The sequence below is a fragment of the Phyllostomus hastatus genome, unplaced genomic scaffold (genome assembly GCF_019186645.2).
Source record: "Phyllostomus hastatus isolate PE091 unplaced genomic scaffold, TTU_PhHast_1.1 phas_contig_150, whole genome shotgun sequence".
NCBI classification, from domain to species: domain Eukaryota; kingdom Metazoa; phylum Chordata; class Mammalia; order Chiroptera; family Phyllostomidae; genus Phyllostomus; species Phyllostomus hastatus.
In genome coordinates this window covers 12,561,499-12,587,706 of record NW_025333611.1, presented here as the reverse complement: position 1 = coordinate 12,587,706, position 26,208 = coordinate 12,561,499, and the positions used below count along the sequence as shown (strand labels likewise).

The following is a 26,208-nucleotide window of genomic DNA, read 5'->3' as shown; positions in this document are numbered from 1 at the left end:
GGTGGCTTGAATGGCAGACACTAGGAAAAGGAAGTTTTTAGCCAAACTAACAAGATGCTTTCAAAGGGAGTGGAGAGAGGATTAGGGGAGTGAAGTTTTGAGATTCTCAGATGTCAAGATTTGAAATAACCTGAGTAGCACAGGCCTGCAGGTCAGAGCCATTTTCACGGGGGAATAAATCGTGTTGTTTTGACCTAACCCTGACCACACGTGATGGAGCTAGGAAAGCTGAGGTCATGTAGAGGAAGAGAGAGCCAGTGCAATGGGGAAAAGGGGAAAGAATAGGGGAAAAGGAAGGAGAAATAAGGGAACTCTAAGGAAGAGGTAGCAGAGTGGGAAAGAAAAAAAAGAAAGGAAGGAAAATGGAGGAAAATGAAGAAGAAAATCAGGAAAGATGAGAACAGAAGCTCTGACACAACAGGAGACCTGGGTCCCAGTCCCCCAACTAAGACAGAGCTGTTAACCCCCCGGGGTCTGTGTCTCCCACCTGCTGAGTGAACAGACTGGGTGTTTGCTCAGGTCCTGGGGGGCTCGTCACTGCGTAACGGGAGTACTGTCCCATCACAGACCGCGTCCCCCCGTGCGTCCATCTGTGTGACCCATTTGCCTCTGCCACTCTCCTCACTCTCTCACTCGGTTCCAGGCGTGGGGGTCTTCCCGCTGTTCCTCCCTCAGAGGAGTCCACTCCTCCTCCCCCCACACCCACCTTGCCTTTTCTGCGACTGTTCCCTTTTCCTGAAGCGTTCTCCCACAGACCTACAGGTGACTTTCTCCTCCTTGTCACCTAGCTTTCTGCTTAAATGCTGCCTCCTTGGAGACTCTGCGCCCCCCAACCCCTGACCTTCCTGCGGAATAGGAGACCTCACTTGCGCACGTGCCTGCCTCATTCTCTATCCCATTATTCAGTTTGACTTACTGGCTGTGTGGTATAAATACACATGTATGTCTTTACACATTTTTATCTCTCTGTGAGGCAAGGATTCAGTCTTCTCCTCTCAGGCATCCTTAGCACTAAGGACAGGGTCTGCTACATGGTAAGCACTCAATGAATATTTATGGCACAGACCTCCCAGCTGGCTGTGCTGGTAGACCAACCAGGTTTCAGTATTCTCCTTTTATAGACCAGGACACCGCAGTGTAAAATAGAGAATCAGCTTAAAACATCCCGTGATTCGGTGGTTATTTTTGCCTCATTCCCCCGTCAGTCTGCACTTGCCTAGCATTTATAGTAGACTTGCACTGTGCTTCCCCTCCCACCCCCCACACTCCATAACATCCTGCTCTGATTAATAAATTGCAATCAATTGCAATGCCTAATTACCTCCTTAGGAGGTCTGAAAAGAATGTAATAGATGGAGCATACTTACCTCTCAGCATGGGAGGGGAGCTATGGCTGGGTGACCCAGGAAAAAATGCTGCAAGGGGAAAATAATAATAAGAGAGCAAATGTGAAGTTGTTCCAAGTACATGCGGTGGAAATGTGTCTGCTGCTTCCAAATACCGGGTTTAATAAAAGCTGGATGGTCTGCTGTCTGGAGTGCTTAAGAAGAAGTGTTTCTCCAAGGGTGGTCAGAAGACCACCAAATTGAGGTTTGTCCAAGGTGTTCGATAAAAAATACAAATGCCCAGGAAAACTCGAGATTGATGAAATTGGAGGTTCAAAGGTGGAGTCTAGAAATCTGTGCCATCACTAAGCTCCCCGTGGTGTTTTCTGATGCACATTAGAGCTTGGAATAAAATTGGCTGAAATGTTCTACAGTCCTCTTTTGCTTTTAGAAGAGTAATATGCTTTGAAATAGGCATTCTTTTCTTTGGCAACAATTTGCCGAGTGCCTACTAACTGAGACACTGTGCCGGGTGCTGGGAGGTAGAGATGAGTAAGATGTAACCTTTGTGGTGAAGGACCTCTGTCGCTGAAGGTCAGGGAGAGAAGGCAGGGTGGTACCACAGAGGGGTCCCACCCCATGGTCTGGGCTGTGTGTGGGAAAACCACTGTCGGGGAATCTGAAGGGTTGTTACATGGAAGGAGCAAAGGCCGTATTCCACGTGAGCCAGAAGACAGAGAAGTGAGACCAAGGGGTGGTTGTTTCAGGAAAGTGAATTTGAGCTCCATACGGAGAAGAATTTTCCTCCAACCAGAGCTGCCCAGCTGGGGGGCAAGTGATCTTTGGCCTCATCCAAGTAAGTATTAGAAGACCATCTGCCAGGGATTTGAAAACAGGGATTCCCACCCTTAGTGAGAGGGGAAGCTCCATTGCTTCTGAGTCTGAGATTCACAAAAACAAGCAAGCAAACAAACAAAAAAAGTGTCAACTGATATTCCATAATAATATATGGACCAAAATTCTTTTCTAGCTAGACACTGGGGAGGTTTGTATAAATAGGCAAGACAAGCTCACCTTGCTTAGAGAACAAAAATTAAACAAAACAAACAAAGAAACAAACAGACATTGAGATAGCTAGCGTTGCTTGTGGGCTTACCCTCTGCCAGACCTTGTGTCAACCACCTTTCATGTGTTACTTTCTTTTGTCCTCAGAGCAACCCTGTGATGTGGGGACCGTCCTGTCTCCATGTCCCAGGTCGACCCAGTGATATTGTAACGGAGAAATCCCACCATGAAGAGGAGCACTGTTTCGGAATTTGGAAATGCGAAGACAAAGTTCTCACGTGAGTCTTTGGCTCCTTCCCTGGCTAATGTGCACTCAGCCCTCATGAGATCTGGCCCCCAATGCCACTGCCTTAGAACCGCCCAGTCAGGGCCCCCAGAGCAAACCAGATCTCCTGCTCATCTGCTGCCAGGGGCCCTGGAACTCTCCCGCCGAGCTGTTTCCCTGGTTGCCAGGAACTAGAAATCCACTGAACAAAAATCCAATTTACTCCGCTGAAACTATCCCTCATCTTACGCTAGAAAGGGATCACGGTTACTGAGCCTGAAATGGCCCCGGGCTGGGGGAGGGGCGCTGTGCAACCTGGGAGAGAAATACAGGATTCCGCTTTTAGAACAGCCTGCATCTGTTACACGAAAATCGCAGAGGTTTCTGGGCACAGTCATTGGCTTTGGGTTTGCATGGAAGCCCTCCTAAGGGGGCCCCACCCACCCCCCACCTGCACCCACCGGTCCCTGCTGACTCTTCCTCCTCTCCACCGCCCCACCATAGAGGCCAGTTGTGCTGAGCATGGTTCCCTCGCTAGACCTGCTGTTTCTCGTCTCCATTATTGTGCTCACAGTTACCTCTGTCTGCATACAGTATCCCGCCTCTCTGCTTGGATCTCTTCCGAGACCTCTTCTTTTCTGTGAAGTCAGCCCTGCCTCATTGCGGCCTGCGCTATGTACCTCCACACAGACTTCTACAATAACACCTGAAGCACTTCATTTCACTTAGGCCTCCTTCTGCTACCTCAGGGGTCAGCAAACATTTTCTGTAAAGGCTCAGAGAGAGAGAGAGTAAATACTTTCCTCTTTGTGGGCCACGCAGTTCCTGTAACCACTACTACTCAACTCTGTGGCCATAGCACAAGTGGCTGTGGATGGCATGTATATGAAATGAATGGGCATGGGTGTGTGTCCATAAAGCTGATTTAGTAAAACAGGCATCGGGCCAATCTGGCCAGCAGTCAGCGGTTTGTCGCTCTCTGTTCTAGGTTATAGAGTTTCAGGATACCAACCATGATTTATGTATCTACTTCTAGATGCTATCACACGGCAGGTGTTCAGAACACGACTGTTTGCTGAATACATGATTCCAGTCCTGAGGTACTACGTTGTGAGCTGAGACAATGTCCCTTCCCACTAGTATTTTAAAATTCGAACCGTCTTTCCATTTTTGAGCTTCAATTTTTATCTTCTGACAAATTGAGGGACTTCATCTTCTATATGTGTTGCTGAACCTACAGCAGGAGGTCTTTCTGGAAATTGAGTGAACAAAGAAACGTGTGAGTGTGAGGTCTGATTCGGCAAGTGAAACTGAGCGAGCATCCCTGGTCATGGACAGAGAAAGGTCCAGGAGCAGTTACGTACATGGGGGAGGCAGGAGAAGCCTGTGCCTGCAGCAGCCGGACGTTCTTGCTCCGACTCAACCTCTGCCGGTGCTGGAGCTGTTCTCCCGCCTCATTCCCACCTGATCAAGCTCTCAGGCCAAGGTGGCAAACTGATCTGTTCCTCCCCCCCCAACGTCAGTGCTTGTTCCTTCTCTGGACCTGCCTTCAGCTGAGGATTCTGAGCTGGTGTCCAGCTGCAGTGAAGAGTTTTACATGAGAGCAGGGGTTGCTCAGGGAATGATATCATGTAGGGGTAGACCTGCCTATCACAGATCAAGTGACCTTGGGGATCTGAGTGTGTCCACAGCAGAGGGGAGCTAAGGGAGGAGGCGTGTTGGTGTTAGGCACCTGTGAAAGGCACACAAGACAATTCTTTACAAGAAAGTAAAGTGAGAGGATGCCAAAATCTAACCAGGACCATTTCAGAATTTTGAATCAGACCAGAAAAGATGGCAGAATTTGTCATCAGTGCTTTCCCCTTCTTAGCCCAAGAGCCCAAGGGCAATCTAGTATTTTTTGTATTTTTGGTTGTTCATTGTATGGTCAGTTATGCCCTAGTGGGTTATTCTGGACATTTTTCTCCATTAAGAACATTGGCTTTGGCAGTAAGTTAATTCCAAGCTTTTTTCCAGTTGATTTATAACTCTTAGGCCAGCGTTACCCCATTTGGCTTCTGTCTCGTTGATTTGCTGTTTGAGTCTCTTGCTCTTTGGGAACACTCTGGATCCAGCTAGCCCACCTGTCCCTGACCTGGCCCTGCTCCAACTGTGGCTCTTCACACTGGCTGGACCAACGAAACACAAGGAAAGCTTTTAAGGTGGTTTGGTCCCTGGGACTCCATGAGCAGAGGTTCTAATTTAATGAGTGTGGGCAGGATGTAGGCATCAGTGAAAAGCTCCAGAAAGGATTCTAATTTTTTGCTATAGTTGAACACAGTAGTTAGAACTCAGGTTCCTGAGATAGAAAAGGATGGGTTTGTGTCTAATTTCCCCACCTACGGTATGACCATGAGAAATGACCATGTTCTCAGTCCCTTAGTTACTTATCTGGTTTAATGGGACTAGTGATAGTGCATTCCTCATAGGGTCATTATTATGAAGCACAGATGACATACAAAAAGCACTTACAACAGCATCTAACCCATGGTAGGTGAGTGATGAATGCCAATTATTATAGCTATTGCAGTTTATATTCTTATCATGGTCTTAGTTGTTGTGACTGATGATGACCAGCAGGGCGTATATCCACTTTATGTGCCCACTCCTGGACCCGTGTGCTTGCTCCTACACACAACAGCAAACTAATTTTCTAGTTTTGCTTTTCCATTCCACACCAGGGTATGCAAGCACCTATAGAACAGGGGTGCAGAATTAGAGTTGGGAGACCTGGGTTCTAGAACTCAGTGTTGCCACATAGAAGCTATGTGAGCTTGGGTGGCTGCCTAGTTTTCTCTGTTGCAAACAAGGGATACCAATGAACATACATGAGAAAACACTCCTGTCCCCTGAGAGGGAAAACGTGAACATTTCCTTTTGTGGATGCTCTCCCACTATCCTGGAATGCCTTTTCTCTTCCTTTCTTCTTTTAATACAATCCTTTTAATCCTGTAAGAACCTTAAATTCTATCTTCTTGCTTAGGAGCTTATGGTTAGCATTGGTTTTACTTCTCTGTTCCCACAATGTGTTAACGGTACTTCTCTCGGCACCCTTATTTTGTTTTGTCTTGAATTATTACTAGTTGTTCACTTCTATTTTGTCTTACTATGTGGTCACTGAAGGTGCAGAGCACTTTTCATTTTTTTCTCTTTTGTAGCTCAACATATTCTAGAATAAGACCTAGCCTGTTACATTAACCAACTAGAGCTGCATACGAACCACCTCAAAAACTCAGAGTCGTACCCATCAGGCATTGCTTTCTGAATCATGTTTTGCTGGTCGGGAGGGAAAGCCTGCTGCAGGCAGCGGTCTGTGGGGTGGCTGGGGCCGCTCTGTTTCCTGTGTCTCTCGTCCTCTTTCTGGGACCAGTGGGTTAGCTGGCGCATGTTCTTCTCCTGGTCCCTGCAGAAGTGCAGGAGGACAAGCTCAGCTACACAGGCCATTTCCAGCCATTGCTCCAGTGTCATCTGTTACACACCACTGGTCAGGGCAAGCCACATGGTCAGGACCTAAGTCATCTTCCATAAGAAGAACTGAAAAGTTACGAATGCAGAAAGTGACAAAGAATTGTAACCAAACATTCCTTCTCCCGCAATGTGTAGTAGGGTTGAAAAGGGCCACAAAAAGCAAGGAAGAATTTCCATCTAATAAAAACACATCTTGGTGCCGGGAAAAAATTTCCTATGATATTTATCATGGAACTCAAACCAGCAAACATGGCCAGGTGCTTCACGATAAAGGAGGGGAGGGGTGGGATTCTCTAATAGAGTAAGAGTGGGAAATCTGGAGTTACATTTAAGCGTTTTTTGTTTTGTTAACTGAGACATCATTTTATCTTGATCTAACTTCATCGGTGCCATGGGTATGCTGAAGGACCATGTAGTAGGCAGCTTTAGCAAAAACTGCAGGAGCATCAGACTTTCCCGTTAGGAGCTTCTTGCTGAACGAGTGGGACTCATTTTGGAACACACTGTGTGACAATGGGAATAAGGTTTTCTTGATCTTTTGCTTAGAAGGGTTTCCTGGTGAGTTCAAAGATTAAGGCAGTGAGGGCAGAAGAATGACTAATTAGAAAGTTAAATGAAGATTCCGGTTGATGATAGAAAGTGCACACAGTGAGGCGACTATTAAAAGATCACGCCCTTCGGAGCTGTCATCGCGTCCCTGTGTGTACGCCCTTGTTTGCAGCCAGTCTGCCCAAGACCCCTGAGCGCCAGCCCTAGTCCCCCACGCGGCCTTGTTTTCTTCCCAACAGGTTGAAAGAAATGATCAAGAACCAAGAGAAACTCGCCCAACTGCAGGCACACGTGCGCATTGGTAAGAAAGGAACTGCTTGTAGAAAGCAGAAGGGGGTTCACGGAATGCTACAGCAGGTGATAAAAATAAAACTTCAGTGCTCCTTACGGAAGTTCGGGGTAAACAGTAGCTCTGGCATTGGAGAGGTAAATATGTTCCTAACCAAAGGGGCAGTGATCACTGGAACCACCTTCAAGTCCAGGCATCTCTGGCAGGGAGCACTTTCACCATTTGGGGCCACGCAGAGACAACGCAGCCCACGGAAATGCTGCCCAGCATCTTAAACCAGGTCGGTGCAGACAGTCGGGCTGGTTCAAGGAGACTGGCCGGAGCTCTGCCCGAACAACCTGTGGATGGAAAAGCCCCGCTCGCCACAGGAGAGGATGACGATGGTGATGACGCGGTTCCAGATCCTGTGGAGAGGGCCGAAGAGACCTCCGAGAAGGAAGCAAACGGAGTGGAGTCAACTTCCGAAGAAGCTAAACTTGAAGAAGTTACCGGGAGCTGCTGTTTTATATTGTGACTGCTTTGTCAAATTTTGTGTATGCATTGGATCAAATCTAGGTCTCTATTATTTTAAGGCCTAGCCCTTTGGACCCGGGAGCTCTTTTCTATTTTTGCTTCTACACACACCATTCTGAGCAGCTAATTAAGCTGAAGAAGCCGGGGAATAAAGTTTGAAATAAAGATGAATAAAACATAGCATGCCCTTGGGAAACCCAAACAATAAATGCATTTAGAAATCGAGAATTTTGTGAACACCCTCCAGGCTGCCAGTCTCTGTGTGGTCTAAGCCGAACCTGGTGGGTGAGTCAGAGAGTTTTGCCTCTGAATGCAAATGGCATTTCATTAAGTGTGACTGGGGTTGTCCTGCAGGTCACTCCCCACCCTCTGAGGTGCCCTGCGTCAGGGTCGGGGGCCAAGCCCTCTGAGGCGGTGAATTCTCGGCCCGTGCTCTGCTCTCCCCTCTGCACTCAGTGTCCAGCTTCCCTCTCAGTCCCTGGGCCTCTGCTTGCCAGCTTCTTTACTGAACTCTGGTCTCGAGAACGTGGCGTCTAAACTCTCTGGGCTCTGATGACAGAGAGCTGACACATTGATTAGATGAATGAAACCGATAGATGCCGAGCTATTGCTGGGAGTGCCCTGAGGAGTGGAGACAAGTGCAGGGAGGGAGGGAGGGAGCTGGGGAAAGAACACAGAGGCAGTCGTGCAGAGGAGGAGAGCGCGTGTGTGTCTGCGGGCCGGGCTGCGGGGAATTGACTCAGATGGGCTTGTGCATCCGGACTGAATGATACATCGGAGGTGAGAGAGAGTGAGGAGAGCCACAGAATCAGAGAAGCACAGAAAAGTATTAAATAGCTTCTGGCAGTTTCAATATATATATTTAATTACTTTAGTCTTTGCATGATTATTACAAGTTTGTTTGTTTTTTTAGCAAAATGTTGACTCTCCCTGTCAAGAAATTACATCATAAAGCCATCTCCCAAAGCAGAGGTGTCAGATTTAAATGCCTAGAGAGTCTAGGTAGATGTTAATGGGTGAGGTTGGGCAGGGATAAACCAGGGACAGAGGGGACAGTGGAGAGTGACCTGGATGGCACGTGACCCATCTAAAGCATCAAAGGTGGTGGCCATCTTCAGACACTTGTTGCTTTGCTAGAATAAAGACCCAGAGTTGCCAGATGTTCTGATTTATAAAGGAAGGCTATAAATGCACATTGTACATGTTAATTAATACCGCTTTGGGGCATTCTGTGGAGGTACAGCCCACCCCAACCCTCTGGAGCCTGTGAACTCTGCCTCATGGGGCCGCAGTGAGGTGAGGCTAGGGGAATGCCTGACCTGGCCTTGGATTGCAGTGACCTGGAAGGTTACTCACTGGCTGATTTGAAGTTTTCTTAGCAGTGAGATGGGGATTAATGATACCTACATCATAAATTTAAGTGGCTTGACCGTCAAAGTCACCACGACAGAGAATGAGCTGGGCACCAACCTTCGGCTGTCCTTCGTTGGGATATAGTCACATCTGGGTAGTGGCCAGCAGTGACATTTTCTAGCTCCTGCTTACAGCCAGAGGTGGCCTGGTGAGGACTTCTCAGTAGTGGACTGAGAACGGGAATGCTCTCTATCACTTTCGGACCAAGGCTTTCAGGAAGCGGGGCTGCCTATTTTCCCCTGTCTCTGTCAGATGTGATGATGAGGGTGACGCTGAGCACAAGATAAAAGGGGACTGGGCCTTAGAATAACCGCGTGGAGGAAAGCCAGCTGCCAACCTGGAACATCCACCTGTGTTCTTAGATGAGTGACATGAACTTCTATTTTGTTCGGGCCATTGTACGCTTTGACATCAATCTGTCACTGTAGCATGACGCAGCCTAATAATACAACCCCTGACACGTGACAGGTGCAATGTGAATGTGAGTTTCTTTCCCGTGAGTTAGGCTCATAATTATGCTCAGTTACCTTCTGTTTGATACCTGTCGTGGGTGCAGCACTCCCCTAGGCTCTTTGCCAGCACGCCTCACCACGGTTCTGCAACCGTGGGAGGTGAAGCTATGCATCTGGGATGACTCAGCTGGTAAGCGGTACAGCTACGAGGTCTGACTCCACACCCAGGCTCTCGTAAACCACCCGTCTTCCTGCTCTGGCCCTGCAGGGGAATGGGACGTAAGAAGAAGATTCCCCATGGCCCTGTACACTATGCTAGGAACTTCAGCCCCTGTGTTTCTTTATCAGTAAATAGAGCACAGGCAGCTCTAGAAAATACGGTTTAGGAAAATTTTTGTCTGAGTCCCTGTTTATCTTTATCCAGATTGGATAAAGGATGTGATTTTCCAAAGAAACTTCACACTGAATTATTCTATGATAATAGTATTAGATTGGACTTGTTCAGTTGCATTTAAGATAAGTGAGGAGACTTTTTAAGGTTCAAGAGACAGTATGTTCTAATCTCAAGGTTATTTTTGTATCCTTGGGGCCTACATAGTCTCTAGCACATAATAGGTACCTAATTATAGTTTGGAAGGAGGGAAAGAAGGAAGGGAAGAAGAAGAGGAAAGGAAAGGAGGAAGGGAGGGAGGGATGGAAGGGTAAGTGACAAGAGGAAGGGAGGAATAAGGAGGAGAGGGGAGTGAGATGCAAGAAAAGAAAGGAGAGAAAAGGGGGAGAAGGAAGGAAGAAGGAAGGAGCGGTATTATGTTACTCATTTGTACCTGTGTTTTATTTTTGGTTGTCCCAGTACTTGCAGTAACCTATCATAAATTTAGAATGAAAAGTTGCCTTAGATATCTTTTGTGAGCCCTCTCTTTGAAGATGAAGAAGGCGCCGTTCAGAGGTTAGACAAACGGTACAAGGTTCTCAGCTAGTTCATTGCAAAAGCAGGATTAGAACCTAGTTCTCTGGACCCCCAATCACACCACCTTGAAAAGAATTTTCACCATACGATTGCTTCAGCGATCAATGCAGCTGAGATCGGAAGCACAGAGGCTCTTTGGCAGAGAAATCCACAAAAAGAAGTTCATGAGTATATAGGTAGCTTCCTGATTGTGGGCCAGTGACTTGCAGCTAACCAAACTGGCTAAATTCAGAGAAGTTCAGCGAAGTCCCAATACACGTTTCACTTGGGCAAATCTGACTCTAGCTCAGCAACGATAGGGAGAAGCGAAGAAGAAGGGAAGAGAATAAAAACTGCAGGTGACTTGCCAGTCACTCCACTGAAACATATGGTCCGAGGCAGCCCGACACGGGGCCGATCTGCTCTTCTCCCCTGGGAGCGCGTTCCCTCGTGTTTCCCACGGAGTGAGCCTCTCGCTCCGCTGAGTGTTTAGTGTTTAAAGATACATATTTTTCATACAACATTGCCCCTGAATGCAAGCCAACTCACCACTTCGTCTGGTGTTCAACTGAAGAAAGAGCAATCTGTTCCGAAATTGGAGCAAATGCAGTTTGTGTGGGATATGCTGAGCGTTAGTATTGTGGTATCCAATAGTGTCTTCTGAGGGGTGATTTTTTTGACTATTCTTGTTGTTTGTTTTAGAAGCCGACTTGAGATCCCAGTCGTCTGTCGAGATGTGAGGTTCCTGTACTGATTTCTCCAATGTGCATTCAGTGTCTTAGTTGCCTCCTTCTCTGACTTTAACATGGTCAAGCATCATGCACTTAAACTACAGTTAGTGACATTGTAACCTTGACTCCAAATGCATTGCTGGGTGAGTACATGACTGGCTACAGGACGATATTGCTATAATACTGGGTACCCATAACACAAAACTGGCAATTATTTTAATGGTAATTTTTAAGTTTCCTCTAGTATTGTCCTAAAGATGGGAATCCTGTAGACCTCAAAGAGCAGTGGATAAGGAGTCAGAGGTCCTGAGCTGGAATCTCAGCCTGCCGTTGGCAGATGGGTGGCCCTGGGCATGTCACGCACACTATCTGCTATTTGATTTCTTCACTTAAAACATGTGCAGGGAGTAATGATGACCTCAAAAGCTGCTTCCAGAATTTATATTGTTGCGGTCTACTAAATATGCTTCCCTTTCTTGTGTTCACAAGGAGAAGAGAAAATAGCTCCCTAGAATCTGTTTGCCCACCTGCCACTTGGTAGATCAGAAGACGAGCATCAGACTCAGACTATGATTTGGCTGATTTCTAAATTAAAACTTTGAGTCTGTCTCACTGTCTCCTACAGACTCTATCTATCTATCTATCTATCTATCTATCTATCTATCTATCTATCTTGCCGCTGCTGCAGGTGCAGCTGCTCATCAGATTCGGCCTCACTTTTCTGTGCCCAGCATTCAAAATATAAGTACCCTGCTGTGTGTGTCTCACTGTCTTCGATTGCAGCTCACTTCCAGTGAATCTGTGAACTACTCCCTGGTCAGGGGTTTCTCCTGGATGCTGGCTTTCAGACCACTCACGTTGCCTTATTTGAATGCCACCGAGGGCTTCTGACCAGAGACATCCTGCCCACTTCTATCTGGTTCTTCTATGAATTAGTGACCCAGGGAAGTTGATTATCTCTTCAAAGTCCAAGGAAAAACACTGTGCTGTTGCATTTGTCTTTCTTCCCACCAAACACAAAGAGCAGTGAAAAGCTCCTGTCTCAGCCAAAGCGCAATCTAGCCCCAAGACATTCTATCACCTTTTGAGTGGAAAGCATCAGTAAGGAAGGGACGAAGATGAGAGAACCCAACCACTAATGAGTAGGGCGCTGAAATAAAAGATATCATCAGTGATGGACAGTCTTTGAAAGCTGGACAGAGAAGTGACAAATGATCGCCAACAGAAAGATACTCGATGCTCCTGACGGGAAAGAAGGTAGATGTATAGCTGATTGTAATGAGAAGATCTATTCACAGACCTATCTCTGGATCTTGTCTGGGCCATTTGCATAGGGGCTTCTTCCCCTCAGGGCCAAGACACGGATGTGTCTTCTCATGCCCCTGGGGATGTATTCTTGTCTGCCTTTCCCTCCTTTCTGTGAGAAATCAGGGCTCTGAGTAGGCACTTGGTACATGCTTTCCTCTATTAAAGACTCTTCTAGAACATCTGCTTTCACCACCCTCATCTGGAAACAGTGACCATGGTTTTTCTTTCACAGGCTCAGAAATGGGATGGAAGTCAAGGTGAAGTTTAAGGCCCTCTATTAGGAGGATGTTTACCCAAGTGTAATTGGTACGTGGAAAATTTAGTACAAACAAGGGACTTGATTACAGGGGTGGCTGAGGAAACCAGATAGAATAACACAAAGTCTGAATGTGAGCGAGATGTCAGCAATTCCAAATTAGACCAGGAGCATAATAAGAATTCTGAGAAGGGGATGCTGACTGTGGGCTGGAGCGTCATGTGGCATTCAGCTGTCAGAGTCAAGTATAGAAGAGAACATCCCACATACCAGGAGCTGCATTTGTAGTGTGGGAAGCTGGGAGAGCTTTCATATTTGCATTGTCCCTTTCCTTTCACCCAAGAGCCAAAAGAGGGCCCCAATCTCCTTCCTCTAGCAGGGGGTGCTGAGCTGCCTGAACAGACGTCTCGGCTCTTTGGCTGTTGTTGGCTTATGGCAGGGAAAGGATGGCAGCTGGGGAGAACAATGTCATCCCTCATGTATGTAAAAGTCCTGGTGCTCCATCGTCGCTAGTTTATCAGAACGTGCCTACACTCTTTGTTTTGTGACAATCAAGGGCAAGAAATATTCTAGGGATGGAGGAGGGATGGTGCGGTGATAAAAGAACAAGAGTGGGCAACGAGGAGATACTCATTTAGTTAACTAAGTTAAAAAGAGACTCAGAAAACGTTCCTGAAAGACGGAGCAGATTCAGATGGTGTGTGTTCTTTCAGCTGGTCTGAATTTAGCCTCTCATGCGAAGGCGACGAAGAATTCTGCTGGAGTTTACTGTGGGCCAGACACTTTACTAAGCACATTTTATGGCTTGTCTCACTCGAGCCTCACAACAACACTATACATGAAGGACCATGATTGGACTCCTTTTTAAAGGCACAGAAATGATGCACAGGGAAGTTACATGAAACACCAATAAGCGCTGGAGCCGCCACAAGACCCAAGACAGCCTGAATTCAGGGTCCACACTTCCAGGGACTGTGCACGGTGAGAGTTCTCTCTCTTTGTGGCAGGTATGATGCTGGGCGTCTTAAAATTGTTGTTTAAACAGCTCCCCCCAAAGTAAGCGGTGTGGTTAAGAGACTTAGCACACCGCTAGCAAGTAGCTGAGACAAGTCTATTTATTTCAAAGCCACACTTCAGACTTAGGAATGGGGGCACTATAGAAAAAGAACCGTTCTTGACTCCTCTCCTCTGGAACCTTATGGTCTCATAAAGGACGTTACAAAAAACAATGGACAGAACACAGCAAGAACTGAATTACAATTGTGGTCCAGGGGAGGAGGTGTAGCAGCTGAGCGCTGTGGGTCAGGAGGATCGGGGAGCAACATCAGGGTGGGTGGGGGGAGCGGCCTGAAAACTCGTAGAAGAGTGAGGTTGGTTCTGGAATTTGCAGAGACACTCATCAGCCTCTCATTTTAATCATCTCCCCATTTCTCTGTTTCTTCTCCCTGGATCTTGAAATAAACCCCTTGTCTATTTTCGGCCGAATGATGCCATGGAGACGGGCCTGGTGTCCAGGAAGCAGAGGCCTCAGCAGTCTGTCCTGGAGGGCCTCCCGCATCCTGAGCCCGGGCCAGCGGCAGAGCGGCCTCTGCCGGGGGACCCAGCATGTGCCTGGGATGAGGGATGAGCTGCAGAGGGCGGCCGCAGGCAGGGGGATGTGAGATTGGAAATAAAGGCTGCCGATGACTAACTTGTCACCTGAGGAGGCCTTGGCAGCGAACATTTGCAGAGATATGTATTGCGTGCGGTTGTAGGAAGATGGGCCAAGGGGAGGATCATAAGAGAGAAGGGGGAGAGGCCCGTCTATGGCGTATCTTCACACATTTTTGAGTTCCACAGAAAAAACACACGTAGCTGCCTTGTGCCGAGAATGTACTGTGTATCGGGTGCCCTGCCTACTTGACCTCTCCTTATAGGGATTCCTACTTAACAGTGGGGTAAACACGGAGAATTTAAAGAGGGTAAAGTAAAAACCACACATCCTTGAGCCCAGATTGGCTTGAATGCACAGCCTGTGCTTTCTGACCTAGCACTGAGTTTCCTGCCCGGGCTGAGAGGATCCACGCCACCAACACAGCGCAAGGGCAGAGCTGCGTCTCCCCGCCAAGAGCGGGGTTTGCGTTGTGCTTCCTGTATCTGGCCGTGGGAAATGAGCAACAAGGCGGGTAGCTGAGCACACTGAGACCGATCTGCCCGCAAACACAATGGCAGAGGCTCTTCTGAGCAGCTGGGGTGAAACTGCTCGCTCTCTCCATCGCCTCCGATCCAAGTTGCGGGTGACATTTGCAGTGGCGCTTCCACAGAACAGCCCTTAAGAGGAGTGGACATTTCTCCTGACTGCCCTGGATCTGGGGTAAATAGTAGCCCAGTGTGGTTCCCGCCAATTATGTGAGCTTGTAATAAATCACTTTCTACTCCAACTAACCAGAGTGGATTCTGTGGTCTGCACAAGTGCCTCTGACTCACATTACCCATGTGACAAATGGGGAAACTGAGGCTCAGATGATGTAACTTGCCTCAGCATTCCTTCCCTCATATTCTTTTCTGCACAGGTAAACCTATTTTTCTCGTAGAAGCCCACTCTGAATGAGGTTTCTCTGTCAGAAACAGGAGGTCAGCCTGTTCACATGGCTGTCGCCCTCAGTGACTGTCATCACATGGCATCCTTTCAGGTAACAGTATGGAATTGTCTTTTTGACCTAACTTTGAAGGACTAAGAATCCTTAAAAACATCGTATCCGGGGGCAATACATGGTGCACTAAAATGAAGACTGTGCGGATGTGCACTGGCTTTGCCAATTCCGTAGCTTTCTCCCTTTTTTGGTTAAATCCTCCTGCTTTTCCATTACAAAATGCCCAGTGATTCCGAGGGGCCTGAATCCAAACTGCTGGCATGTCTGTGACTCAGGTTGTTCAGGGTACCAGTATGGTCCATGTGAGGAGCACAGCTCAAGGTCAACCAGGGTCAGTTTCAGGGATTCGTTTTGATGAGAGTGACAGTGAAAGCAAGAGTGAGGGCAGAGGGAGAGAGAGAGAGAGGATTTTCATAGCACCCCATGTTTCTGTATTTTTGTAAGCATGGAAGCTTAAAACCTCAAGGGACCATCCTCATACCATATGGAAAAAGCTTATCTAAGACTGAAATTCAGAAAGAAGACAGCTGATAACACAGAGAGAGGGGAGGCAGATGGGGAGAAACATTTGGAGGGATGGGGAGAGATGGAGAGATGGGTGGGGAGAGACTGACAGAGAAAGACAGATGGAGACCAAAGTAAGACGGGGACAAAAGCCAGACAAAGAGGAATTACCTTAGGCACATACACATGGCCACGCAGGTACATCTGTACCATACAGACACACAGCCAAGGGGTCAAAACACACACCACACACACACACACACACACACACACACACACAAAGAAACAAATCCCTGAAACCAGCAATCACCTATTTGTTGGACTTCCTGGTCCTAAAAGGCAACATTGGGCAAGCCCATTGGCGTTGGAGTCCTGCAGAACACAGCCTGAGAATCTGGTGTTTCTGGCTCCATCTGGGTCACTGAACCAGCCCTGTGACCTTGCCCTATTCTCCAATTCCTCACTTCTGTCATTTATCTTTAAAAAGGCAGCAATGACACCTGCTTTACATACATCCAGTGTTGTGAAAGCTGACATGATGAGGCTAAGATAAGGATTGGAAGTAAAAAAAAATGCTATTCAGACACGTGAGCATCATCATAGAACGTCTATCCTGAAAAAGTCGTCATGTTAGGAGTTTGGCTGTTTTTAACACTGCAGTTTCCACAGTGGATGGGACTGGAGAGAGAGCCAGCCCACACAGGAAGTACTTTGCGGGGGGTAACAGAAAGCAGCTATTAGAAGGTGTCAAACATTCAAGGAACTGGTGGGTCAAATGGAAGGGAATTCCTGTACACAGAGACAATTGCTCCCCTCAAGGAACTCAAGGAACTTGAGGGGAGAACCCAAAAATTAGCACAATCTCCTGCTGTTCAGTTGTTCTCTTATCTTCATGGGCTTCCAGATGACAAGGAAGTGGGGGAAGAACGTGTCATCCTGATCTTTCAAATCCATTTTTTGTTCCTGATTTGTAGAGTTCAATCTGTGGTTAAACAGAAGAAAATGGGGTCTCTGACTCTATCCTCCTGCCTCTCAGGTGGGAGATTTTGTGTTTGTGACTTGAGCTGAAATATTTTGGACAAAATCATCTCAAAAGTATTAGTCCAAAAGAGGACATCTAATATGTACTGCATGTGGGACAATGACAAAGATCTTTCATGGCCTTATCTCCTCAGTACCCACATGTGGGGTAGGAACTGAATCACATCTTGCAGATGAAGAAACTGTGGTGGAGAGAATTTGGGTGAGAGGCCCCCAAACCTGGCTGTGCATCAGCATCATCTAAACAGCGCATTTAAAAAAAAAACCCAACAGATTGTTTGGCCAAAGCCCAGGCGACTCTGATGTGTGAATCAGGTTTGGAAAACCCTGTGTCCAGTAACTTGGTGAAGATTATACTGCTAGTTGGTGGGAGCAGTAATCTAGGTCTGCCTGAATCCAAATTTGTATTCTTTTTGTTTTGTCATTTTTGTTGATGATCCTTCAAGGTAACTTATACAAACAAACAAAACCTCAACCACAGACATCCTTTGTATTTCTCCCGATACTGAACACATCCCGTCAGGAGGTGAGAAGTCAGAGATCCTATTGAGTGTACCCCTCTGGAAAAAGGATTTCCTCCTGGTGATCTTTAGACTTAACAACGGGCTAACGAAGTGCTCCGTGTCCTAGGCCAGGGGTGGCGAGTGACATCGGACTGACTATCCGCTTGCCGGTGCAATTAACAGAACAAAACGCATTCACTACAGTGTGGAAGGTCAGCTCGCCTTAAGAAAGGGTTTGTGGCTCTGTGAAATTGGAAAAGAAATGATGTGTTCTGAAGCTATTTTCATCCCATTAACTCAAGTCAAGAAGAATAAAGGCAAATGCAGTTTCAAAATTAGCCTCTAAATCTGATGTGCCTTGAAGGGGCACAAGCCACCTTTTTCTACCACCTCCTCTGTTTTTTCTCACCTCAGCTCAGAAAACTGGAACTGGAATATTCAGCGGTGCTGAGAGTGTACATGTACTCTTCACATTTCCCCACGACAGGCTACATATTTTTCGGAGCTCAGGGTCTGCAAATCTCCTGATCCTCAGGGAAGTAATGTATCCAGGCAGCTTCTCCCACCATCTGTCTTCTTTAGAGCAGAAACCAAATAAATATGGGATCCTGATGCCTCCTAACATTTAATTCAGAGCTAGCGGCAAACTTATTTTAATCCAATGTGATCGGGTTTTTCCAATTGCTTTGTGTTATGATTTGGGACGTTCTCTCCCAACAGACTTGGCTTCCTGACAGAACCCAGGTAACTGAACAGAGGGAAGGGGGTTTGAACTAGAGAGAGCATGGTGAGAGCGTATGCCCTTCTCAAAAAAGTAGAAACTGCTTCTGGTTTAAATAAACCACAGAAATACTTGTACCCCAAGCGCAAGGGGAGGACATGCCAAAGTGACATGTACCCGCGGTACCCGTAATCTACCTGGCAGGCACAGCAAACAGCAATTCAGGGTTTTCCCAACTGTGTCAGATAATCCGAAATAAAAATCGGCATTTCACTTTTAAAGATCCCAAGTTGTCTAGTTTGTTTTTTTTTTTATAGGAAAAGCAAATCTGGGTCCTCAAAGCCATAAAAATGTTGAGGTAAAAGGTGGGGGGGAGTTGATTTTGAACCATCTGCCTTTAACAACGAAAATATGGTGGTAAAGTGGGATGTGTAAGAGCGAGGCATTATAAGGCAGGCTGTTTGTCTGCATAAATGGTTTCAACCTATTTTAGCAGTCTGCACCCATTAGTTTGAGACGTATTCCTGTTCTCGCGGCGAGAAATCCAAAGCTAAGGCAGCTACAAAGTGAAGCTTTGAAACCAGCCCCATGAATCCACCCTCCAGTCCCACTCCATGAAAATGGCTACACCAATGGTCAGCCAGGAAACGTTTCTTTGCTTCCGTGCCTTCCCTTGGCTTCTCACTTTGTGCCATCTCTCATGGGAACTTCCTTCCATGTCCAACCACATGGGTTAAGCAGATATGACTTTTTCTGGTTGCTTCTCTTTTCCATGCAACCTCTACTGGACCTCTGACTTTTCCCACACGAGGTCATCCTGGGAAACCACTGGGTTCACTTCCAGCCCAGTCCCTGGGATGCTTCCTGCTAGATCAGCCAGGTTAGCTGACCTTTCTCTGTCCTTGCTGAAGTGCTGTGATAGCATCATTTCACTCAATTTTCTGCCAGTTAGTTAGGTAACCAGATCTCAAACTCCACATGTGAAATAAACGCAGGGTTTGTACATTTCTCTATGTGTGGATTTCAACAAAAAGCTTTCTTTTAAAAAACAATCAGAATTATAAGATATTGTAGATAAATATACAGGGTCTGGCAGAAGTAACACCACTGAATGTGGTCGGTAGGGTATGCAAATGTCTTGCACGAGATGGACAGCAATTTGAACACTTCACCTAAAATGTCATATGGTGTGCTCGAGTGTGATATTATTATGTTACAGAATTACATGCTTATGATTTTGTAATAGATGATTTTGTAATAAGAAGGGGCGTTATTTGTGCCATACCCTGTCTATGTGCTGAACCACTGCTTTAATAAGCAAGATAATGGTACACCATTCAGACTAGCGGTTACCTCTGAAAAGCAGTGGGGGGCTGGCACGTGAACTAGGGGGAAACGTAGGGCATCACTAGAACTAGTGAAGTTCTAGGCCAGGGGTCGGTGAACTTCTTTTGTCAAGAGACAAATAGCGAATATTTTCGCTTTTGCAGGCCATAAAGTCCTCGTTGCAACTATTCATCTGTGTCATTGGCACATGTCAAAGCAGCCGCCGACAATATACAGATAAGAGGGTTTGACTGTGTTTCAATAAAACCTGATTTAGGAAAATAAGTGCTTGACTGGATTTGGCCTATGGCCATGGGTTGCTAATCCCTGTTTTAATTCTTTATGGAAAAAAATCAAATGATCTCACTCATAGTTGTTCACATTTTCACATAGTTGTTCTTTGTATTTACTTCTCTCTTACTTCTTCAGCTTTGCATATTTTAGAACACGTCATCTACCAAACTCTTTGTGGGGTAGTTGAGGGATTCTAATGTGACAAAGCCTTTAGCATGGAGATGATATTTTGTTTTTCAATTGAGCACCTTGTGCAAATATGTTAATGTCATCACTTCTTGGCTAACTGACCTTGGATGAATTACCTAACCTGTTTCCTCACCTATAAAATGAAGATAAAAATTACGTCTGTTTTTCATAGCTGTTTATGAAGACCCAATGAAACAGTACAAATGAAGTGCCTAGGACTCCATCCAGTTCATAGTGAGCACTCAGTGCTGCTGCTTCGACCATGGCCGTGGCTGTTGCTCCTGCTACTGTTACTACCACTGCATTACTGCTCTTAACCTCTAGGGTCCCGTTTAATGGGAGACAAAGAAGATCGGCAAAGTAAATGTGAAAGCTACTTCTAGGTCATAGACAGATAGGACCTGAGTTAGGACTGACACTTGTTTTCTCAGGAGAGGTGACTTGATTTAATGAGAACACAAGAGCAATGACACTCAGCCTGTGTATGTGACTGAGTACTTCTAGTTCCCTTGAGGAAAGGTGGCTTCCTCAAGTGGTTCCAACACAGCCATAACTTCATTCATTGGAACTGGACATGAAGAAAGTATTTGCTAAATAATGTGCAATGGCAGCCTCAACATCAGAAGCTTATAAATCCCATGTGAGTAGAGCTTTCCTGTACAAAAGATACTGAAAAGAGGTCAGGAACAGAAAAAAAAACAAAGGCAGAAATGAGGTCATGCATCCAAGACTTTAGCATAGCTGCACAGTGTAGTCATTGAGTGTATTGGCTGCCCTGGTAGACCTGGATTCTGCTACTCCCTAACTAGGTCACTGATGGAGCTGCTTAAAACTGGAGCCTCAGTGTCTTAATCTGCAAAAGGGAGGTGATGAGAAAGGTGCCTTGTAATGTGGAACACATATCGTGCCTATATGTAGTAACTGTTCAACAAAAGGTCTTAGTATCACTTATTACCTAGTCTGAGTGTTACCTTTAATCACAAAGGACAGAGGACATACTTTAAAATCTGCAACACTTAGAAACCACCCCCCCTTCTTTCCATACAAGGGAGGAAGAATGATGGGAGCTAGCATGCATTTGTCCGTGCTCTGTGCCAGATCAGGCTAAGATTTTCATGTGTGTTATTTCACTTCATCCTCACAAAACCCTGTGGAGGTGGACATTAGTATCCCTTCTTAGAGAAAGTGAGATTATGTAGAGAGAGGATGGGTGATTTATTCCAGATCACACTGCTGAAGCTTAGTCAAGGTCTCTCTGACTCTAAACCCGGTAGTTTTTTTTCAGCTCATCACGTATTTAGCAGATCAGTATCATAGGTTCGTTACTGTCCCTATAGTTTGGGTATTGACCTCCGACCCACTAGGCTCTCTTATGCCAAGGGTCTGAGGTTACCACATGCCTCTCTTGGCCTAGAAGTTAGCTTTTGAGAGCAAGAAATCTGCCGACTTTCACTTTCCTGATATGCACAGACATGTCCTAGAGGAAACAGTTTTCCGTATGTCTACTCAGAATACACTTCTTACAGAGCACTACAGAAAGCCCGTAAACAGCCCTGGTCCGCGTGGCTCAGTTGGCTGGAGTGTTGTCCCATGAATCCAAAGGTGGCTGGTTCGATTCTCTGTTGGGGCACTGCCGGGGTTGCAGGTTTGGTCTCTAATTTGGGGCATGTGCTAGAGGCAACTAATCATTGTTTCTCTGGCACATCGATGTTTCTCTTCCTTTCTCTCTCCCTCCCTTCTGCTCTCTCTAAAATCAATATGCATATCCTCAGATGAGGGTAAAAAAAGACCCTGGATGTGTGTTCTGCAAAGTCAAGCCCCCTTCTCCTGGGGACCATTACAAATGTAAATATAAATATAAATATAAATATATAAAGATTTTATTTATTTATTTTTAGAGAGAGGGGAAGAGGGGAAGAGAGGGAGAGAAACATCAAAGTATGGTTGCCTCTTGCATGCCCTCAACTGTGACCTGGCCCACAACCCAGGCATGTGCTCTGACTGGGAATCAAAATTGCAACCCTTTGGCTCACAGGCTGGCACTCAATCCACTGAGCTACACCGGCCAGGGCACAACTATATTTTTATATAACTGTAGCATGGAAACATTTTTTGATACTTCCCAAGGGCTGCAATTATTTGTTCCCAACAGAAAAATTAAGTTCAATAACTGTACACATAAGAGGAATAAAAGAACTGAGAAACAGGAGAAAGTATTTTGTCAATTGTAGGACCTGGAGGTCCTGGTACAAGAGCCCCAGTGTGAGAAAGGCAGACACATTGTGGCATTAACTGCCCCTCCCAAATGCCCTACTTTCCCAGGACAGACTTGACCTCGGTGTGCCCCTTACTAGAGCTTACAAACACAAGAGAAAAATCACACTGCTCTGCACACATGGAATCAACAGGCTGTGATGATGATACCTGCTCACCAGTAAGTGTGAGCTGTTTTTGTCATTGTGACTCCATTGCTCAGAGGCACTTCTGACCCCTGTGCACTTGTGTGAACACTTCTGACCCCTGTGCATTTGTGCAACCGGAGTTGATAACTCCGAACTATAAGAGCTGGGAGAAACTAAACTGTCTACAAAGGTATCAAATCCACTGAATTCCTGAGTGATGTTTATGCTCATCAACCTATGTAACTAATTTTCCCTTATCTACCGACTTACTATAGTCATCTAGTTATATGTGAGTAAAACAAAAATTAAGAAATTAAAACATGAATGTATGTAAACAGAGGGAACCATACTAACTGAGCAAGTATTCTGTGCAGGGGCTGCTCTATGCATTTGATGTACATTATCTCATTTAGTTCTTAACACAGTCCTTAAAGCAGTATTGTTATTCGCATTTATAGGCAAAGAGCATGGGCACACAGACACTGAGTGACTTATCAACTGTCTTGAAATGTCAGAGACCAGATTCAAATGCACACGATCTTTCACAATTCCATGTTCCTCTCTCCTATAAAGTTTACATTTCAACCCTCATACTAGCCTTTGAGGTAAGTACTGTATTATTCCCAATTTACTGATGAGAACATTGAGGCTCAGAAAAGTTAAGTAATTGCTGAAGATAGCAGAATTTGTAAAAAATATAAAATGCTTATTCAGGCATGGCGGAGTTCAACAATTAGAAGTGTTAGCAATGGTACCTGGTTTTTGGTGTTTTCGCTTTTTTTTTAGTAAAATACTACGTTCAACAGAACCAATTGACCACTGACTTGCAAATTCCAAACTGAAAGACTGGGACTGATTCAAACCAGTCATCATTATCTATGGACAGAAGAGACAGTAGTCTCAAAAGTGTGCTCTGATTAGCCACTCGGCAAACCTTTCTCCTGCCGTCTAACCCAGGGACTAGGAAGCCATTGACTTCTCACGGTGTCTTCACAGCTTGCTTAGTGACCACTGTGATTTCATTGAGCCGTGGAATATTGTAACTGAGAAGAAAAACCACAGCAGAGCGTGTTCTGCTTGCTCACTCATTACTACCTTTGAGAAATCATAGTGTGATGCCCAAGGTGTGGTGGAAGGAACTGGAAGACTCCAGCTGAGCAGAGAAGTGAACCAGGCTGTAGTACCCATCTGCTGGATGACCAGGGGGTGAGGTGTCTAAAGTCCTGGGGTGCTGTAAAGATTAAATAAGTTTGTGCCACTGATGTACTTGGCATAGATCCTGGTACGTGCTAATAAGCACACCATAATTGTTCATTAGTGTATCATCAGCCGGGGCAGAGGGCTGGAGGTGGGTTCCTACTTCCCTTAACCATTTCAGTACAGACTAAGGTAAGCCTTGGTTCCTTCTGGGGCGCATAAGGAGGGCACTCAGGATCCTCTTGAGATGCTGCCTGCAGCTTTATGGTGCAGCCTGCTCTCCCAGGTGCTCCATCACCAAATCTTTTGCAGGTATTTAGCAAATCAAAGCCTGGCAGCAGGAGGCTGTCAGCCTGACATATGATAAACACCTCCTGCAATTTAGCGCTTTGCACTGGGAGTGGCGAGCAGGATGAGTTAATTGCCGGGCTATCAACTGAGAGGATGCTTTGGGAGCACCCCCCTAAGTCTGCTGAGAACTGTCTAAGAAACCAGGGGCCCTGGGGTGGCAGGTGGTTTTTAGGCCTGAAGAGAACATTGGGTGGAAACGGTCAGTGAGGGGACTGGCTGGCAGTCATCCAAACCATACGAACCAACTCTTGAGAACATGATTACCCACAAGTAGACAGGAAGGAAAGTGAACAGGCATCAGAAGGAGGCCTAGAAACAAGGCGATGGAAGCCTTTCATTTCATGGGTAGAAAGAAGGTGATGACGGCAGGGCTTGAGGGGCGAGGTACCGACTGGAAGCTGAAGTCAGTGATCCTACTGTCCATGCACAGACCAGTCAAATTTTCTTCTGCAGTTCTTTACATGCAGCGTAGTGTAAACTCTGGCAGGTTCTGGCTTGGCCAATTATGATTTGTGTCACCTCGGGCAAATTATTTAATCTTTCTGTGCCTCAGTTTCTTTAACTCCAAATGGGTTAATATTAGTATAGATGCCACGGGATTATTATGGCAATTAAATGAGATAATGCATATTAAAGGTTTGAAAGATTGTGAAGGTAGCGATAAAATTCATCTATTGTTGTTATTATTGGCTCCAAATTACTGGCCCTGCATTTTTGGTGATGGGTTTGCTGGGACTTCTGTAGTGACAGAGGGAGTGGCAGAAACATCACCTCTCTGATAGGTGCTGTAAGAGCTGTCCTCTTGTGTTGGGTTGGCCCAAAAGTTCTTTTGTTTTGTTTTGTTTTGTTTTCTGTAAGATGGCTCTAGTTGCACTTAGTTGTCTTTAACTCTTTTTGTTAGGTTGTATTGTGACAGCTGTCATATCAGCGTGCATTTAAAAAAGTCTTATTAGCCCTGCTGGTGTAGCTCAGTGGATTAAGCGTGGACTGCAAACCAGAGGCTCATCATTTCAATTCCTGGTCAGGGCACATGCCTGGGTTGCGGGCCAGGTCCCCAGTATGGGGCACGCAAGAAGCAACCACACATTGATAGTTCTCTCCTCCTCTTTCTCCTTCTCTTCCCCTCTCTCTAAAAATAAATAAATAAAATCTTTTAAAAAAGTCTTATCAAAATTGGTCAAGTTTTGTATAACCATTTTAATACTGAAGATGGAAGAAAATATGCAATGTTTGGGGCACATTATACTTTATTATTCCAAAAAATGTAAAAACACAAATGAAACCCAAAAATAAGATTTGTGCAGTGTGTGGAGAAGGTGCTGTGATTGATCAAATGGGTTAAAAGTAGTTTGTGAAGTTTCATGCTGGAGATTTTAAAAAAGATTTTATTTATTTATTTCTAGAGAGGAAGGAAGGGAGAAAGAGAGGGAGAGAAACATTATTGTGTGAAAAACACACAGATCTGCTGCCTCTCACATGCCCCCAGCTGGGGGCCTGGCCCGCAACCTAGGCATCGGTGCTGGAGATTTCTCTCTGGACGATGCTCCATGGTTGTGTGGGCCAGCTGAAGTTGACAGAGATCAAATAGAGACATTAATTGAGAACAATCAATGTTTTACCATGAGGGAGAGAGCTGACATACTCAAAATATCCAAATCAATAATTATTGGTGAGAATGAAAAATGAGCCTTTTATTTCATGGAAAAAACTAAACCGACTTTGGGCCGACCCAGTACTTGTGAAGCACATATTGACGGAGTAAAGCAATATGCCCGGTGGGCAAAAGTAGGTTTACAGTCGTGAGTATGCAAAGCAGTTTATTCTCGGGACGTTACCTATGAATGACTGCATTACTTTCCACACTAAAAACTGTAAGCCTACCTTTGCTCCACCCTGTGCAGAAAGAGAGCCCTGGGCCATGCTCCAGACGTTGGTCTGTTTTCAGCTGTGGATTGATTACTGGAGTCAGATTATAATGTGGGTCCCATTTGTAATTGTGAGGATCAAATCAGATAATGCACGTGAAGTCTTTTGTAAAATCTGTATAAAGATAAGCTTTTATATTTTTTAAGCCAAAACATTTGATGCCCCTTCTCTCATGTCCCTGTTTGTTCTACCGCCGAGTCCCATTGATTCCACCTTTAAAATATATCTCAGCCCCAGCCAGTCTTCCGCCCCCACAGCCACTGTCTTAATTCAAGTCGTCGTCATTTTTCACAGGGACACTCGCAACAGCCTGCCTAATCCATCTCCTCGTGTTCAGCCTTACTCTGTTCCAGCCCATTCCCCACAAAGCAACTGTTTAAAACTGTTCCATGGGTAGAATATAAAACCTTAAAAATGATCGTAAGGCTTTTTATGACCTGGCCTCTGTCTCCCGTATTAGCTGTGCCTAGTGACACACTCCTTCTCCTTCAAGCTTGCGTGT

At 45.8% G+C, this 26,208-nt stretch overlaps 1 pseudogene; it reads left to right on the top strand.

The window, feature by feature from the left end:
* The first annotated feature begins 213 nt into the window (after nt 1-213).
* Nucleotides 214-7,514, top strand: LOC123808123 (annotated as a pseudogene).
* Nucleotides 7,515-26,208: the final 18,694 nt, after the last annotated feature.